At 48.7% G+C, this 12209-nt stretch overlaps 1 long non-coding RNA gene across 1 annotated transcript in view; it reads left to right on the forward strand.

The window, feature by feature from the left end:
- LOC116579910 overlaps window positions 1-11309 on the forward strand; it is a 51710-nt gene extending 40401 nt beyond the window's left edge. Inside the window, exon 3 of the long non-coding RNA XR_004281453.1 lies at window positions 11232-11309. This is a non-coding gene — a long non-coding RNA (uncharacterized LOC116579910). The remainder of the gene's footprint in view (window positions 1-11231) is intronic.
- Window positions 11310-12209: the final 900 nt, after the last annotated feature.

Here is a 12209-nt window from a genome sequence, read left to right on the forward strand (position 1 = left end):
AACTAAAAGCCTTCATCAAAGTTTAAAGAGCTTCTTGTGCTTTTAGCATTTGCTTATTCTGATTTATTGACAATGACACACCTAGGAACCGTCATCTCTGCTGAGGCAGTGAAGTAATGGACTTTAGGGGGAGAGAGAAAAAGAGAGAGAGGGGGGAAAAAGAGGAAAAAAAAAAAGAGAAGGTGCAGCTCACAGAAGAGAGACCGCTGATTACAGCCCACTAATTTGTTATGCACTCCGGCAAATCAGCGGTGATTCATATGACAAATAAGGAGAAAAAATTAACAGCTGTCATGTTGTGATGTGTTAATTTCCTGACAGTCTCTGCACTGAAGCCAATTACTGATTTAAGGGCAGGGAGAGAGAGCCCTGTTCAAGCTTCTAATTAGGCTTCTTCAAGACTAAAAGGATAAAAGCAAAAATAAGAGCAAGAGAATGAGGCAGGTAGCTGGGCTCCACGAAGCTCACATGCTTTTAAAGCCCCAGTTAAATAGCTTTAAGCTTAAGTGTGTTTAAGATAAGAATTTAGAAACATTTATTCACTTTTATCCCTGACCTGGTGGTTTAGGCTTTTGTGGAGTAATTGGGAGCTGAGCGAGGCCCAGGGCTCTTGTTGCCCTCTTTCTGCACGAGTCCAGCCTCTCAGACGTAATCTACTAATAATACCTTTGTTTAGTCGTGTCAACAGCCATACATCACCATGGCAGACAAAGGGCGGTGGGCGCCCACCCGCTTTCTGCTCAAGGATCAAGCTGAATGCATGTGGTCTGTGGCTATGCCTCCATGGTGCTATGTGATCCTGTTGGCACCAGCCCCAGAAGAGAGGGTCTGTGGTGGTGGTCACTGGGGTCTTCATGCTTTGATGTCAAGGTGACCTCCACCCAGACCCAAGGGACTTTGACTTTGGCTCCTTCCAACATTCTGTCTTGCTTGTCCCCAGTTACTTTATTTATCATTCCCCATTGATCCAGTTATCCTGTATATGAGCAGATCTACTCGAAGGACCTCTACTCTAAGGGTCTTTCACAGGAGGAGTAAGGGGGTACTGGCTGATGGGAGACTCATTCTTGGCCATTCTGAGCACACCAGGGCTGCAGCCAAGCTATCCATGGCTAAAGCTCCTCTCTGTATCAATCATTATGGTTCATCAAAAAAATGGGACTTTGAGAAATTATGTGCCTCTCAGCATGACCAGCTACAGGGGTGGCATTTTTTTCATATCGTTTTCCAAGAAAATCAAGTCCTTCCCCATCTGTGTCATAAAGTCTTTCATAGGGCTTATTTAAAGTTTTTTTGTAAAATTCATGTTTTAGTCCTCAGAAACCAACAGCCTCATGGACTGATGTCATGGTCACTTTGGGGTCCTTCCTTTGTGGATTTCCTGGAAAGGCTTCCTCCTGAGACAGACAGAAGCCATTTCTCACAATGTTCATGATTTATTTCCTTGTAGGTGGGGGAAATCCGGGGATTCTTTGATTGCCTGTGATAGAAAGAAAGAAAAATAAGGGAATGATGGAGGAAGGGAAGAAGGGAAGGAAAGAAGGAAGGAAAAAAGGAAGGAAGGAAGTGGGGGCAAGGAAGAAGGAAGGAAGGAGAGAGAGACCAAAGTGAATGGAAAACTTCTTGACTCACAAACTGAAGAATCGGAAAAGCTCTTGCTTGGGGGTGGCTGGACACAGAGCCTCAGATAGTGAAGAGAGGAGTTGGATTCACGGCCTCAGCCTCTTGGCCCAACTTTCTTTGTGTGGGTCACGTTTTCAGATGGGCTTTCCTTCTGACAATCAGCGAGCAAAGGCACAACCCGTAGGCCCGAGTTTGATTTCAAAAGGGGAACCAGGCCTATCTTCATCACTTGCCCCAAAAGTCTTGGTTGACAGGATGAATTTGTTGAGGTAAGGCTGTGCCAACTGGCTCAGGCATGATTCCTATGCCCGACATGGAGCTGAAAGAAGAGTGCACTCAGACACAGGAGTGAGAGAAGCATGGGTTTCCAAAGAAAATCAGGAAGAATCTCCAAAGAAGGAGGAGTGAATGCAAGAGAGGCAAGCCCCAGACGCGGCCTGCTGAGGACAAGTGGGCACAAAAGAAAGCTTTTGTGGAGAACTTCTAGGTCAACCTCGATGTTCCTGAATGGCCTAAAGTTTCCCAATATTTAGAAATACCTGAAGTGACACGAACTAATGTTTGAGAGAGAGGCAGGTAGGGGAGGCAGGAAGAGCACATGTGGGGGTGGAAGCCCATGAACACTCACATTTTCAGGGCCCACTTTTGTAGCACTAACCCTGGGAATTCAGATCCCAAGAGGGCTTGTTTATTGCAGGGCTGTCTTTCAGTAGAGATTTGTCACGTGTCTGCCAGTAAAACAAACCCCTAAGTGCCATGGCACCAGGTGATCCAGCCCTGTTCAGAGACCTGCGCAGCCCCATCTGGGGTCATGCCAGCTCTGTGCCCGGGAGAATTGCAGCCTCCTGCTGCCTGAGCAGCTAGGTCCAGGGTAAGCACATCATTACTACAATTAAAGAATCACTCATGCGTTGCCCGGTAAGGGGAAAACAGGTCCCCAGGGCCCCAGCCTCCTCCCAATCGCTTCCTCCTTTCAGGCAGGTGCCCTGATTAAAAGGCTTCAATGGTTTATTTCATTAAGAGTCACTGTAGGAATTGCCTGAGAAACAGGAATCCTTCGACATTGATTTTGTTGGTGACTGCAACCCTAAACTTGAAGCGATGGCTAAAAGGTAATTCACTCTCTAAGCTTTGCTCAATCCTGACCCATTATCATTTGAGCTGAAATATGTCAGCACGGTGAGATATTGAGTGTATTATCTTTTTTAGGAGGGTTCTCCGAGTGAATCACACACATGCATTTACCTTTCTAAGTGCCGTCCAACAGACTTATGATTTATTGATTTACGTAGCGCTCTTCATCTACATCAAGATGTTCTCCAAGGGAATGTTGCATCTCAGGGGAGGACTGGGATGGCCTTGGGGATGAGAAGTCACCTCCAAGATGGGTAGTTTCTACCTCATCAACCCCAGGGGCTCTGAGCAACCCTTCCTGAGGGAGACCTTGCCAGCAGAGTAGGGTTTCTGGTATGGGAAGGAGACCATGAACTGGGCTGAGCTTCCTAGAATGTTGGGAGCAGCAGCCAACCAGCTCTAGTCCCAGAGGGCATCAAGACAATTGTAACTACAAATGAGAGCAGGGGTGATGGATATGTGATTGCAACCAAAAAGGCACTTGGGTGTCCAGAAGGATGGCAAAGGCACTTGACCAAGATGTGATGGGAATTCTGATTTTGAGGAAAGCAGTAATGCCTTACTGGGCTGAAAATTTGGGACAGGGATGGGTAGGGTTGTGGAAGAAGACCAGATGTGAGACCCTGGGGGCTGTGATTTGGGGCCCCGATAATCCAGAACATTTGCTGAGCACTCCATTTCAGTGTCTGTAGTTGGACACCTTGCTCCCGGTTGTGGGTCTAAAACTCCCCCAGGGTTCTGGGAAAGGACTTTGAGGGATGCTCTTCCTAGTTCCTGGACCCCTGCCCTCCCCCCTCTTCCATTCCATCTCTGCTCTCTCCACACCATCTACCTATGTCTTCCCTCCTCCTCATTACCTCACTGCTTCACCTCTCTTCTGACATGACCAGTCCTGATTCTTTCATCTCTGATGGGCTTTATTTACCCTCAAGTATTGTAAGTGATCTGAGCGGTGGTGAGGAAAACCCCAAAGAAAATAGAGCCACCCACCCTAAACTAGTGGGTTTCCAAATGGGTGAGGCAGAAGTAACATTTAGGGTCTGCCAAAGGGCTGGCCAGCTTCCTCTCTCTCCTTGGCCTCTTCTTTCCATTCACACCCACTCCTGTATCCATGCCCATTGGCCAACGAAGACAATGCCTCAGATGTGGTGGTCTGGGTGGCAGTTTGGGGACCCCAATGGGATCCATGCAAGTCTACCACATCCTTCTTGTCTGGCTTCCTCTTTTCCACCCAAAGACTTTCGAGGTACTTTTTCTTTTATCTCCCCTTTTATAAGTACCTATAGATGTTCCCCTGCACTTTGATTTGGTTCCAGGGTAAGGTGGCTGTTGGGTTGAGGAGGCATAATTCTCTGATGTGCATGTGGCCTTATCAGCTCCCTCTTTCCCTGCACTGCCGAGCGTTATCAGCACAGCGCTGGGAAGCATTTGTGTTAGGGAAGCAGCCTCAGATGAGAGGTGCTAGGTTGTTACAAAGCTTTCAAATGATGGAGTGGCTGCTGTTGAAAGACACATCAAGATAGCAGAAATCCTGAGGATGTTCTCTGTAAGATTAAACAGCAAGAACAGGTCAGACCAGAGACCAACAGGCTAAACATGCAGGTAGAGAAATAAAAACAGGCACAGTGTTCTGTTACGAAAGAGGCAAAGCCCTTTTGTTGATATGGCATGTGCTCCGAGAAGATCTGTCTCATTTTGCAGAGGAGCAAACTGAGCTCCTGTGGGTTCCTACCAGGCACTGCATCTGTGTGGGCTCTTGAAAGGATAGCCTTGGAGGCTTGCAGGGACCTGATGGATTCCACTCATCCTCCAAAGAAGTGCCGTGGCTGGAGCGGGGAGTACCTGAGCTAGCAGGAGTATCTGAGCCCGGTGCTTAGGCTCATTATCCTCCAAGCCCTCCTGGATCCAGAAAATAGCAGGTCCTGTCCCAGAACTGAAACAAACCCCACTCACTCCGGTTGCACTGTGCCTATTTCAATTCTGGAGACTCAGCTGCCAGAAAGGGTTTTTTTCTGAAAGGAGGGGTGCAAGGGTGGCAGGCAGAGAATTTGGTCACATTCCAGTTCCTTTAGGCGAGGTGAACCCCAAAAGGAGGTAATACCAACCTCTCATCAGGGTGCTTTCTGATGTAGAACACAGGAACCTGTGTGGGTCTATAGATGGCCAACAGAGAGTCTGTGAAGCCTCCAAAATTGTATGTCAAATGCGGTTCATGTGAGAAATGTGCACCACCCCCAACTTTGAAGGGGGGGCATAGATTTCATCAAATCCCCAAAGGAGCCTATGACCCCTCAAAGAGTTTAGATTTATCTCCTTACTGCTTCTGAACTGGAATCTGAGATCAGACAGAGCCTGCCGGAGCCTCGGCTCTTGCACTCACCAAGCCACACAAACACAGACACGTCCTCTGCCATGGGAGAGCCCCAGCCTCATCGGAGCTGAAGGCTGGATCACACTCCTGTAAGCTCAGACACGGCCGCTGCTGTTGGGTTAGAGGAAGGCACACTGCCCGTGAGACGGTTGACCCGGCACGTAAGGCACAGCAGCACCTGGTGGGGGTGGAGGTGCAAGAAGGACTGTAGCCTCAACTTGACCTCAATGTGAAAGCCCCATCTCTCAGGATCATTCCCTCATCTGTAAAATGGGTGCAGTAAACCCAGTCTACCCACCTTCCAGGACTGCTATGAAGGTGGCAGGAGAGAGTGTATACAATAGGCCTTTGCTGAGCCAGAGGAGGCCAGAGGAGGTAGTACCAGAAGCTATTACCCCACCCCCCGACAGGGATCACTGGGGGTGGTCTCTGGACCCCATCTCTAAGCGTGGTGTCTGTACTAGGGCAGGGCTGGAGCTCTGAGCACCAGGTGGCTTCCTCCACTCCCCCATCTTCCAGACCTTCACCTCTCATAGCTCAAGGGTAGCTGGGGGAGGGGAGCGTGCATTTTAATTTAATAGGGAAAATAATTCACGTGCTTATAATGAAATGCGACAAGCAGAACCTAACAAGTAAATACACTACAAACTACGTTGCAAGCCTCTAAGGTAACGGAAAATAACTAGTTTTAGTTGCCTTTTTATCTATTATGAGGAATGTCAAGCATTTGACAACAGAGTATTTAATAAAAAAATACTATAATTTGTGTTTAAGCGATAGCAATAGATATTGCATTTATTTTATTTCTATCCAAGGAGACAGGTTTGGGATTTCTTAAAGGAATTAGGAAATACAAAGTGAGAGGTTTAATGGGCCCGGGATGAACAGGCCATGGGCTAGGGCTCCCCAGGGCTGGCGCGTGCGGACACAGCCAGCTGGAGACATGTCCCTGTGCCCAGCCTGTGCTAGACTCAGGGGGGAAGTGAGAATAGTATGATTGCACTTCCAGGAAAAGTGCCCAGGGACAGGCTGGAGGCAGTGTCAGGTACCTTCACTCATGACCCTTGCAGGCCCCCAAACGCCCCTGTCTCCTTAGGGAGAGAGATCCAGGACACATCTATAGAAAGGGGAAAGCTCTAGAACAAGCCTCATTTATGAGCCCCAGAAGAGATGCATGGGATTGCTGGAACTTTACTGTCATTGACAGTGGAAAGTCGGAAATGATGCAGATGCCTACGAAAAGGGGAGAGGGGAGATAAGATGATGTACCCCTTATGAAATGTCGTGCTTTCAAGCTGGTTTCCAGGTGTGGTGTGCATCAACCTCAAAATGCAATGCTGATGGGGGTGGGAAACCTGGGAGATACAGTTGGTTAGGTGTTCAAATCTTGGTTTGGGTTCAGGTTGTGATCTCAGGGTCATGAGATGTAGTCTTGCATAGGGCTATGTGCTTAACTTGGTGTTTGCTTGAGATTCTCTTCGGCCCCTCCCCCAACCTGTGCTCACTCTCTGGCTCTTAAATAAATAAATAAATAAATAAATAAATAAATAAAATCCTTTAAAAAATGCAGTGTGGATGAAAAAAAGCAAAAGATTTATGTGAATTTAGGTGCTTGCATGTAACCACACAATGTATATTTTAAGGGTTGAGTGTATGCGTGTGCATGTGTAAGCACATATGTGCACGTCCTTCTGTGTTGTGTGTTACGTGTATGCCCCCATGTGCGAATATGGATCACAGGCAGGTACAGCCAAGTTGCACTATGGCTACGTCAAGAAAGAGAGAATGGGCTGGGATTGGGTGTAGTGTCAGGAACCATCCATGTGTCACTCAGCCGGCCCCCCACCAAGACAGGGTTCACAATGGTGGTTTTTAATGTCTGCAGCAAATACGACAAATGTTAATATTTGTTCATTCTGGATGTTGAGGACTTGAGTATTTGGCTATTCTCTGTACTTTTTTGGTGTTTTTTCCAGCCAGAACTAAAACATAATGAGTAGGCAAGAAGGGTATTCTAACAGCAGTGTACGCGGGGAAGGCTTCACGGGGGCCCCGAGAAGTATGGATATGGGGTCATGACATGGGCTGACCAGGGGTCAGTCTGGCTTTGGTTTCCTTATTGTAGACAAGAAGGTTGATTCAAATATCCTCAGGGTTGGGGCGCCTGGGTTGCTCAGTCCAGTTAAGCGTCTGACTTTGGCTCAGGTCATGATCTCAGGGTCCTGGGATCAAGGGTCTTCAGATGGAGCCCTGTATGGGGCTCCCCACTCAACTTGTCCCTCCGCCACTCCCCCCCCCCCACTCATGCTCTCTCTCTCTCTCTCAAATAAATAAAACATTTGAAAAAAATTAACTTTAGGGCCTTTTTGCTTCTGACATCTTACCTGTGTCAATTGACTGAGAAGTCCTGTTTGATCTTAAGAAGAAGAGGGCCAAAGGGGGTCCACAGAGGGGCTGGTAAACCAGCCTAAACTGAATGTGAAGGCCAAGAAGGGCTTGGACAAGAAAGAGGGAAGTAAGACAGTGATGAGCAGGCATTGGTGGAAAAGGCAGACTGGGCTATGTGGATAGGCCTCCATGGTCAGTGGCCTACAGAGGGGGTTCAGGGACGGGTCATCAGGTCATCGGGCAGCAAGATGAGGCATTCCTTGGGTCCCTATCTGTATGTGGTCTACTGGCCAAGGTAAGTCTTGGGAGCTTCTGCCCCTCTAAGCAAGAGTTACTACCTTCACAATGGGACGTCAAACCTGTAGCCAGATTTCATGAGTTTTCAAAAGAAACTGTAATCTCTGTATTTTATGTAAACTCTTAATTTTCAGATGTTTGCTCAACTTTTTTTTTTTTTTTTTTAAACTTACGTTTGGAATGCAGTGCTCAGGTCTGGGGGTGCATTGCGCCTCTAGAGATGAACAAGGACACTTAGGCTGGAAGAACTTTCCACCTGTGAGTCTGAGCAGGAAGAACCACAAGACAAGCCCTACAGAGCCTCATCCTTCCTGGGCAGAGCAACCCGCTGCTGTGGCAACCGGGCCACTTCTGGGCCACCTGCACTCAGGCAACTCCTTCAGACCCGAGTTTCCATTTCCTTTGGAGTTGAGTGGGGGTCCTCGGCCTCAACTCATGGGCAGTTGGGAAGATGAAACCATACTCCCATAGCATGAGAAAGCCTTCAGTAGGCTGCAAAGTGCTAGCCACACAGAAAACATCAATGCTACCACCATTCACGTCGAGCATTGTGAGTTTTTATCAGCAAAAGGTCAGCATTGAATCCAGTCAGCATCCTCATATTTGAACTCCACACAGACAAATCTTTCTGTGAATTGCTCTCACACAGCCCCGTGCAGGCAGTGGACTTCTGTGTGTGATCAGACGTGACAGTTACACAGGTCCTGTGCAATCCATGGCCATCACCAGCGACCCTGAGAAAGGACGGGCCACCCTGCCTCTCCGTCCCAGTTTCCCCATTTCCAGCAGTTCTGGAGAACTGCTGTCCCTCTAGCTGTCTCATGGGGCTCAGGGACACCACGGAAGAGGGACCCAGAGCCACCTGAGAAGGGCATCGGAGGAGGGAGCGATGCTCATTGGGAAGGATGCTGCTCGAGGGGCCCTCCAAGAACCGTGCAGAGAAAGCGATCGCTGTCCTCTGGTGTCTGAAGAGCAGGTGTGCAGGTCCGAGTGGAGGAGGGGCGTGAGGTGTCCAGGTCAGAGTCCGGCTCTGCAAAATGCCAACTTTGAGGGTAGGGAGCTTCCACTCATTGGAGGTGTCTATGCCAAGGCTAGGGGTTCTTGGAGAGACCAGTTCCCACTCTGGGTGAGATCTGACTACGGGCTTTTCATACAAGCTCCTTCCAGGCTAGGCTTCTGGGATGGTCCAACAACCAAGCATCACAGTCATCTGTGCAGACCCAGATCAGCCCCTCCATCTCCTCTCTCCCCCGCACCGAATCCTAAACAGCGCCACCCTTGGGCTGGCGGACTCTCTGCAGTGGCAGCCCCAGAGCAGGACCCAACTAGCACATTCGAGGACGATCCGACAGCACCCCCCCGCCCCGCAGCTGCCCAGGTATAGCTCATGGCACAGCCAGAGCAATTAATAACCTTGGCACCTGGATGAGAGGCCCTGGCAGGTTTCCCCTATTCTCCATTTGCCTTCTCAGTGCCTGTGAATAAATTAATCCCCTAATACATAATTAACTCGAAGTTGAAAGGTGAAGTCAAACTTAACCAATTTACTGTTCTGGAGCTGGTTTAGTTCGGATCATGTGATTTTAATTCTTTCCGTATGACCAGGTGATGGGGAAGGCGGAAGGGGGGAGAGGAAAATGCACAGATTAATTTCATTCCTTAACCTCCCTAATGCGCCTGCTTGCTCGCATCGTGTTGCCGACAGCAGATCATCACATGATTTATGGGACTGACCGCTGCCTGCATCTCTCAGGCTAATGACACACACACTAGAGTCATTGATTTGTATGAGTAGCCCCCACTCTTCATTTATCACAATTTAATGTAAGAGTTTGCAATGCAGAGAAAAAAATCCACATGGGAAACATGGGCCCATAGGCCCAGCCGCCAACCAGTTATGAATCATTTGCTGCCTTTTAATATATAGACTATTCTATTCTGGAAAATGCCCCATAAGGTCATATTCTTCTCCCGAACATCCCGACAATTAAAGTCCCCAAGAAGCTGTTTTAAGATGCATGACCCAGCAGCACCTTTGTTAGCTCACACTCTCTTGTAATGCATGCTATCGATTTGTGTCTGAACTCTCTGGAACCCTTCACAAGCCATAACCCACGAAAGTTTCCGAGGGCAGCCCTGTGCAACCCAAGTGTGGGGTGCTTGAGCTCTTGTCACCAGTTGGCCAGGCCACACGTGAGCACGGGGAATGGCCCCTTCCCCACACACACACACTGCTGGCCAACCCAAAGGGCCGTGTGTCCCCTGAGGGCCAGAGTAACCCAGCAAAACTAACAGCATTTGAAAGCAAGGCTTTTAATTTCTGATTTTTATAAAACGTGGTCATACACAAATCACTCAGAAGGCTCTGAAAAGGAGGGCAAGATCAGCTGAGCGGCAGTACTGAGAGAGTCCTACATTTCTTTTGTGAAGTGGAGAGCCCACCAGGGCAAGCGCTGCCGGGACCCACGGAGCCTCAGGACAGTCTGGCACATCTTCCCAGAGGGAGCGACACATGATTCCAGATTTTAGGAATTAAAAAAAAAAAGTTTCCTTAAAACACACATGGACATATTACCTAGTAACATGGAAAATGCATATTTTTTCCCAAGATATAACATAAGCCTTTGAATAAATGTGCGGTTGGGAGGAACCTGACCTTGTCCCAAAGCCGCTGGATTGTGGAAGCGTGGCTGGGGAAGCATGGTTGGTGCACACCAGGGTCAAAGACTGATGCCTACTGTACTGGCCAGGTGGGAACGAGAGCAAGCAGGAGCCAGGGACCCACCTGTCGGGGACAACGCTGCTCAGCTTCTGTTGGAGAACAATAGGCCTAGTGTGGCCACATCTCCTCGTTCTTTCAAGATAAGCATAAGATTCTGCTTTAAAAACATGGGAAACCTCTATTTTTAAATGTCAGAATACTGGTGAGAACAGAGTTAGCCCTAATCGAATGCCAGAGCCGGGCACTGGTGCCCGCCCCGCCCACCATGCCTCCATGAACATGAATGACATGCCCACCACCCTCAAGGCTACCTCCCTCAGCAGGTAACTCAGTGCCATTGCCTGGAGGGAGGTTGTTGTCAACTGGGAGGCACTTTGGAAAGTGCTATTATTCCCTCAGCAGCAACGGGAGGAGTGAGTCTTCTGTGGCTCCCAGCATGGACAAGAGGTCAGGTGCAATCCCAAGGCTAAAGTCGGAATCCTCTGAGTTTGGACTAGGGAAGAAAGAGTTATCTATTCACCATATATCTCTATGTAAACCCTCATAATCATACTAGGGCTTATTGTACTTATCAATCCCCAAATTCTTTTCTGAAATAATCGACCTGATAAATGTCATCTTGGTATACCAGGTATTTTCATATCAAGTTTGTTTTGGTTTGTGAAGTTTATCTACAACCCTTTCTTGTGTTCCCAGACATTCTCAGCCTCCCAGATCTTGGAGAGAATGGGAGATGGAAATAGTGACAAGATCGGGAACTGCCTTGTTTTCTTCCTGGTAAATTCCAGCACTCCAGCATGTTGGATGTATGTGTGGATGCCTGGACCATGGAGGGCAGGGTCTGGGGCTCATTCTGTGTGTCAAGCACTGTGCTGCCTTCTGGGGTCATGCGGTAGGGGCTTTGTACCATCCTGAAGGAACAGAGGCTGTGTGCATGACTGGGGGAGTGCATGGCTGGATTATGAAGCTGAGAGCATCCTGACTGGGGTGATAGCAGGGAAGGGGAGATGTCCCTTCCTGGGGACCTGGCAGACAAGGGTGGGTATGGAGAGGCAGGGTATGAAGTAGTCCAGCATGAGGAGACCAGTGTTAATGACTCTAGGCAGTCACTCCCTCCTGATGGCTCCTGTTTGACTCTAGGCAAGATCCTTGCCCTCCTGAAGGTTCCATTCTGGAGGAGGGGAGGGGAAAACAGTATAAAAATAAAATACATCTGATAATTTTAGACGGATGAAGGGGAACGTTAGAGTGGATGATCAAGGACATTCTCAAGGACATTCTCGAAAGAGGTGACATCCTGTGAGCTGAGAACTGAATGACAAGAGGACTCGAGGGAAGGACATTCCTAACAGGGCAGACAACAAGGGCAAACGTCCTGGGGCAGGAGTGAGTGACATGATTGGGAAATAACAATCTGTCCTATGTCTCTAGAGATGAGCCCCATTCATCTGAAAGCCAACACTGGGCTCCTCCAGCCTTCCCCAGGGCAGAGCAAGCCAGCTAGTCAGGGGGCTAGAGAAATAGCTGACACACAACCAAAGTTGACTCCCATCCACTGCACTCCAGGCCCACCCAGAGGGAAGCCTGCACTGGAAGAACCCACAGTCCAAAGGAGGGAGATGCACATGCCAGTCATCAAGATGCAGAGTGCAAGGAAAGTTCTCTGAGGAGGAA

Source organism: Mustela erminea, chromosome 19 (assembly GCF_009829155.1).
Source record: "Mustela erminea isolate mMusErm1 chromosome 19, mMusErm1.Pri, whole genome shotgun sequence".
NCBI lineage: Eukaryota > Metazoa > Chordata > Mammalia > Carnivora > Mustelidae > Mustela > Mustela erminea.